This window comes from Chrysochloris asiatica, unplaced genomic scaffold, assembly GCF_000296735.1.
Source record: "Chrysochloris asiatica unplaced genomic scaffold, ChrAsi1.0 scaffold00045, whole genome shotgun sequence".
Lineage (NCBI taxonomy): Eukaryota > Metazoa > Chordata > Mammalia > Afrosoricida > Chrysochloridae > Chrysochloris > Chrysochloris asiatica.
Genome location: NW_006408563.1, coordinates 7,885,967 through 7,891,804, shown reverse-complemented (window position 1 = coordinate 7,891,804; position 5,838 = coordinate 7,885,967). Strand labels below are relative to the sequence as shown.

The 5,838-nt window shown below is 36.4% G+C and overlaps 1 protein-coding gene across 1 annotated transcript in view; it reads left to right on the top strand.

Moving 5' to 3' along the window:
• The window catches only part of FAM117B (family with sequence similarity 117, member B), a 139,796-nt gene that overhangs the window by 13,245 nt on the left and 120,713 nt on the right, over positions 1-5,838 (top strand). The gene's annotated exons all lie outside the window — the stretch shown is intronic.

Below are 5,838 nucleotides of genomic sequence, written 5' to 3'. Positions count from 1 at the left end.
CTCTTTACTACACTTCCACTCGATCCGCCATCTTGTTTGTTCTCCTGTCTTGTTTTTTGTTTTTGTTTGCTTGATTTTCTACATACCATGAATGAGTTGGAATTTGACCACACTGACGACAATAACAATCATGAATTCAACCCTAGATTTTCTAATACTGGTAACTTTCCTTCAAGTATTTAAAAACATGTTTTGTCATTTTTATTTTTTTTCTCTTGGAGTCCTCTGTCCTACTATTACAAACTGGCCTTAGATCTGTGGCATTGCTATCATGTTGGAACTTTCCTTGGAATTCCCTTTATCTGTCTTGTTTTATATCCTCTGATTATCTGAACCTTGTTTTGCACGGGCATACCTTCAGTGTTTCACTTCTCCTTTTTTAAGGAAAGGAGCAAAGGAGATACATAGATATATTTTCTTTTAAGACCTTAAATATCTGGAAATACATGTCTTTATACATGATGGTTTGTTTGGGTATAGAATCCTAGGTTGGAAATACTTTTTCTTTAGAATGCTGTAAGTGTTCTCCATCGTCTGCCTTCCAAAATTGGTATAGTAGTTGATGTAGGTGTTGTAACTTTGCAAGTGATGGGGCGTGCATATATGTGCACACATACACAAGCACTGTTCTGAAGTGATTATTGCTTTGGTGTGCGTCTTTTATTTATTATTTTCATTCAATTTCCTGGCTATGTGATGGGCTTTATCAATCTGGAGACTTTTAATTTCTGGGAAATTTTATTCTATTGTTTTTCCTTTCTGTTATCTTTGTTTTCTTTATTTGGCATCCCTGCTGTCTAGATAAGGAGTCCTGGTGGCACTGTGGTTGAAACAGTGTTAACTGAAAGGTCTGAGGTTTGAACCTATCCAGCCCCTCTGCTGTAGAAAGATGAGGCAGTTTGGTTGTGTAAAGATTTACAGCCTTGGAAACTGGGGGTGGGGGTGGGTGCAGTTCTGCTCTGTCCTACAGGGTCACTACAGGGTCACTGAGTCATAGTCAACTGAACTTGGATTTGTGATCCATTTGTTGGACCTCTTGGTTTGAACCTCTGGTGTTTGTTTGTTTTTTGTTTGTTTTGTGTTCAATGTCTGTATTGTGTTGTTCTTCTTTCTAGGTTTATCTTTTTAATGTATTTTTTTTCTTTTGGCTATCATTTTTATTTTTCAAGAGTGCATACGTTATTTTCCTAATATCTTTAAATAGATAAAATGCATTTCACAAGTTGTTGTTTTTCTCTCTGCATTGTCCTCAGAGTTCTTTTTGACTTGGTCTTTGCCTTTCAAGTTTGAGACTTTCTCATTTTAATTTTTAAATGTGACATTGAAATACTGATTAAGTATTCTTTGTGCCTGGTGGGTCAGGCTGGACCCTTATCTAGAATGTTGAAGCAGGGAGACTCCCGTTTCCCCAGGGGAAAGTAACTACAGTATCATGCTTGAGCGTATTTCTGGTATTAAATTGGTTAGTTGCTCCCTAAAGCAGTCTTTCCCAGTCCTCTGCCCATGAGATTAATTTCCAGTTCTCAGGGAATTTATGTATGTGTGGTCAGTAAATTGGGATATAAAAATATAGTAATAATTTATGCCCTTGCTTCCTGTGTTTGTCTGTTTATATGATTAGCTTATTCGCCATTCTTTTTGTATGTTTTCCCTTAATGCAAGTACGTGGTAAAGCAGTCAAAACTTTAGTTTTTCCTTTAAAACTAATTCCTATATGATTTTTTTTTTTACCATGTTCAAATGGTCAGAATAATCTTATCACCAAATTTTACTTGGCAAAATGCTGATGAGATAAATGGTTATGTGATAAATGGTATGTATGTGTCCTCCCCCACCCTCCATTGAAACTAAATACATTTTAGCTAAACACTAACTTAGTCTGGAGAGAGAAACAAAGTTAAGTATACCTTTCTTGAAATTAATATATTTTTTCCAAATGTTTTTTAACTGAATTTTTCATTGTTTTATAATATATGTAACATAAACTTTACCTTTTTATTATGTTATTGTTAGGTGCCATCGAGTCTGTTCCAACTCATAGCAACATTAAGCACAACAAAAACAAAACACTGCCCAGTCTTGCTCACACTGTTGTGTTTGAGTCCATTGTTGCTGCCACTGCATCAGTCCATCTCCATGGGAGTCTTCATCTTTTTTTATGACCGTCTACTTTACCAAGCATGAAGTCCTTCTCCAGGAACTGATCCCTTGTGAAAACATTCTCAAAGTATGAAAGGCAAAGTCTCGCCATCCTTACATATAAGAAACATTCTGACTGCACTTCTTACAAGACATATTTGTTTGTCATTCTGGTACTTCTAATATTCTTCTCCAGCATAATTCAAATACATCAATTCTTCTACAGTCTTCCTTATCCATTGTTCAACTTTCACATGCATACAACTGAAAATAGATTGGATCAGGTGCACTGTAATACTCAGACTCTGATACCTTTGTTCTTGAACACTTCAAAGAGGTCTTTTGCAGCAGGTTTGACTAATGCGATATGTTGTTTGATTTCTTGACTACTGCTTCTAGAGTGTTGATTATGGAGCCAAGCAAAATGAAGTATGAGAACTTCAGTGTTTTCTCTGTTTATCTTGATGTTATTTATTGGTCCATTTGTGAGGATTTTTGTTTTCTTTACATTGAGGTGCAATCCATATTGAAGGCTTTATGTAGTCTTTAATCTTCATCAGTAAGTATTTAAGTCTTCTTCATTGATACAAGCAAGGTTGTATAATCTACATATCTCAGGTTGTTAAAGAGTCTGTCTCCAATTCTGATGCACCATTCTTCTTCATATATTCCAGCTTCTCGGAGTATTTGTAAAAGAATACAACCCTGGTATATACCTTTCCTGATTTTAAACCATTCAGTATCCCCTTGCTATATGAGTGATTGCCTCTGATGTTCTATATATCGGTTCCTCATGAACACAAAGTATTCTGGAATACCCATTCTTTGCAATGTTATCTATAGTTTGTCATGACTCACAAAGTCCAAAGCCTCCGCATAATTGATAAAACACAAGTAAACATCTTCCTGGTGTTCTCTGTTTTCAGCCAAGAGCCATCTGATGTCAGCAGTGATATTCCTTGTTTCATGTCCTCTTTTGAATTATCTTCAGCAAAATTTTACTTGCATATGGTATTAATGATAATTGTTTTGATGATTGTCACATTCTATTGTGTCAACTCTTTGGAATGGGCACAAATATGGATCTCTTACAATCAGTTGGCCTGGTAGCTGTCTTCCAAATTTCTTGGTATAGATGACTGAGTGCCTCTATTGCTACATCAGTTTGTCGAAAGATTTCAATTTATATTCCATCAATTCCTGGAGACTCGCTCTTTGCCATTGCCTCAATGCAGCTTAGACTACTTCCTTAAGTACCATGAATTCTTGATCATTTGCTTTCTCTTAAAATGGTTGAATAGTGACCATTTCTTTTTGGTACAGTGACTCGGTGTATCCCTTTCTTTGATGCTTTCTACATCATTCCGTATTTTGACCATTGTTGTTGTTAGGTACTGTTAACAGAATGAAACACTGCCTGATTGTCTGCCATCCTTACATTCATGGTTAAGCTTGAGCCCATTGCTGCTGCCACTGTGTCAGTCATCACATTGGGGGTCTTCTACTTTTTGCTGACCTTTCACTTTACCTAGCATGATGTCCTTATCTAGGAACTGGTCCTTCCTGATAATATGTCCAAGTTTGAGAGATGAAGTCTGGTCATCTTGGCCTCTAAGGAGCATTCTGGTTGTACTTCTTCCAACACAGGTTTCTTTGTTTTTTTGGCAGTCCATGGTACCTTTAATATTCTTCTCCAAAACCATAAATCAAATGCATCAGTTCTCCTATGGTATTCTTTATTCACTACTACAGTCTTACTTATTCACTGTCCAACTTTCACATGCACATAAAGCTATTGAAAATACCATGGCTTAGGTCAGGCGCACTTTAGTCCTCAAACTGACATCTTTGCTCTTGGACACTTTAAAGAGAACTTGTGCAGTAGATTTGCCTAATAGAATACGTCATTTGATTTCTTGACTGCTGCTTCCATAAGTGTTGATAATGGATCCAAGCAAAATAAAGTCTTTGAGAGCATTAGGCTTTGTGCTGCTGCAAAGATTTAAAACCTTGCATGAAAAACCCTCTACAGGGTCACTGTGAGTTGGAAGCGACTCTTGACAACATTTAACAACATCATTTATTGGTCCAGTGGTGAGGAGTTTCGTTTTCTTTACGTTGAGGTGCAACCCATACACTGAAGGCTTTGGTCTTTTGATCTTCATCAGTAAGAATTTTAAGTCCTCTTCACTTTCAGCAAGCAAGGTTGTTAATGATCTTCCTCTAATTCTGATGCCATGTTCTTCTTATAATCCAGCTTCTCAGATTATTTGCTCAGTGTACAGATTGAATAAGTATGGTGAAAGAATGCAACCCTGGTGCACTTCCTTCCACAGATGTAGTCAGTTAGATTTCTGTGTATTCCATATGGTGAGGTCCTTGTGTATAGTTTTCTTTTGCACATAGAATTCTTCAATATTGCAAGTCGAGACTTGAAGCTTTTCTTCAGTTATTTCAGCTTGAGAATTGCTGAGCATGTTCTCCCCTTTCGGTTTTCTAAGTCCAGGTCTTTGCATGCTTCATTATATTACTTGACTTTGTCTTCATGAGCTGCCCTCTGAAATTTTCTGTTTTTTCTCTTTGACTTCTTCATTTCTTACATTCGTTTGTTTACACTCAAGAGTTGCAGAGTATCTTCTGACATCCATTTTGGCCTTTTCTTTCTCTCCTATCTTTTTAATGACCTTTTGCTTTCTTCCTATATAATGTTCTTTATGTCATACCACAACCCTTTTGTTCTTCGGTCACTAGTATCTAATTCTTCAAATCTGGTCTGGGGTTGGCCTCCAAATTCAGGTGGGATGTATTGAAGGTTATGTTTTGGATCTTGTAAATTTGTCTTCATTTTATTTAGTTTCAGCCTGAACTTGCATTTGAGCTGTTGGTGGTCTGTTCTACATTTGGCCCCTAGCTTTGTTTTGGCTGATGGATCTGAAGCTTTTCCACTGTCTCCGCAAATGTAGTAGACTGGGTTCCTATGTATTCCCTCTGGTGAAGTCAAGGTGTGTAGTTGCCTTATATATTGTTTTTTTGTTTTGTTTTGTTTTTTGGGGGGGGCAATGCATTTTATTACAGCTTTCCTTGAATTGACTTTACAAATGTACAGTATCAAAATCGTATTTTATCAAAGAGAAATTTTTAAGTTGGTCCCCACTGTTAGACACGTAGCAACCCATATTTTATATCTAATTTAAACAATTAGTAAACCTACTGGGAGCTATATTATTGTTCATAGTATGTAAAATATGCAAATCAATTTTGCTAAGAAGAAAATACACTTCAAATATCTTCAAGACTCAAAAATAACACACACAGTCATGTTTTATCATTTTATTAGAAATGATTCCAAATGGGTTATGAAGAAACTTAGTGAGTTCAATGAGTTTTCCAAAAACTCATGTTGAAGATATGTTCACCAATAATCAATAAAACATCAGCACTACTGTTATGCTGGGCAAAGTGTCAGGCTGATGCCAAAAGTAACATGCAACATAAAAAAGTTACAATATAAAAGAAGACAATCTGCTGAATATTAAAAACCACCTCAAAAGGAATTCTTTGCAACCAGTACAGAACTAATTAGCTTCAATTTCAAACCACACCAACATTAAGTTTGGCTGACAGAAGCCAGGAGTCAATAATGGGGGGAGAGGGGAAGGAGTTCCTCAGTGCAAGAGATTTGACTAGTGTTTTGGAGCA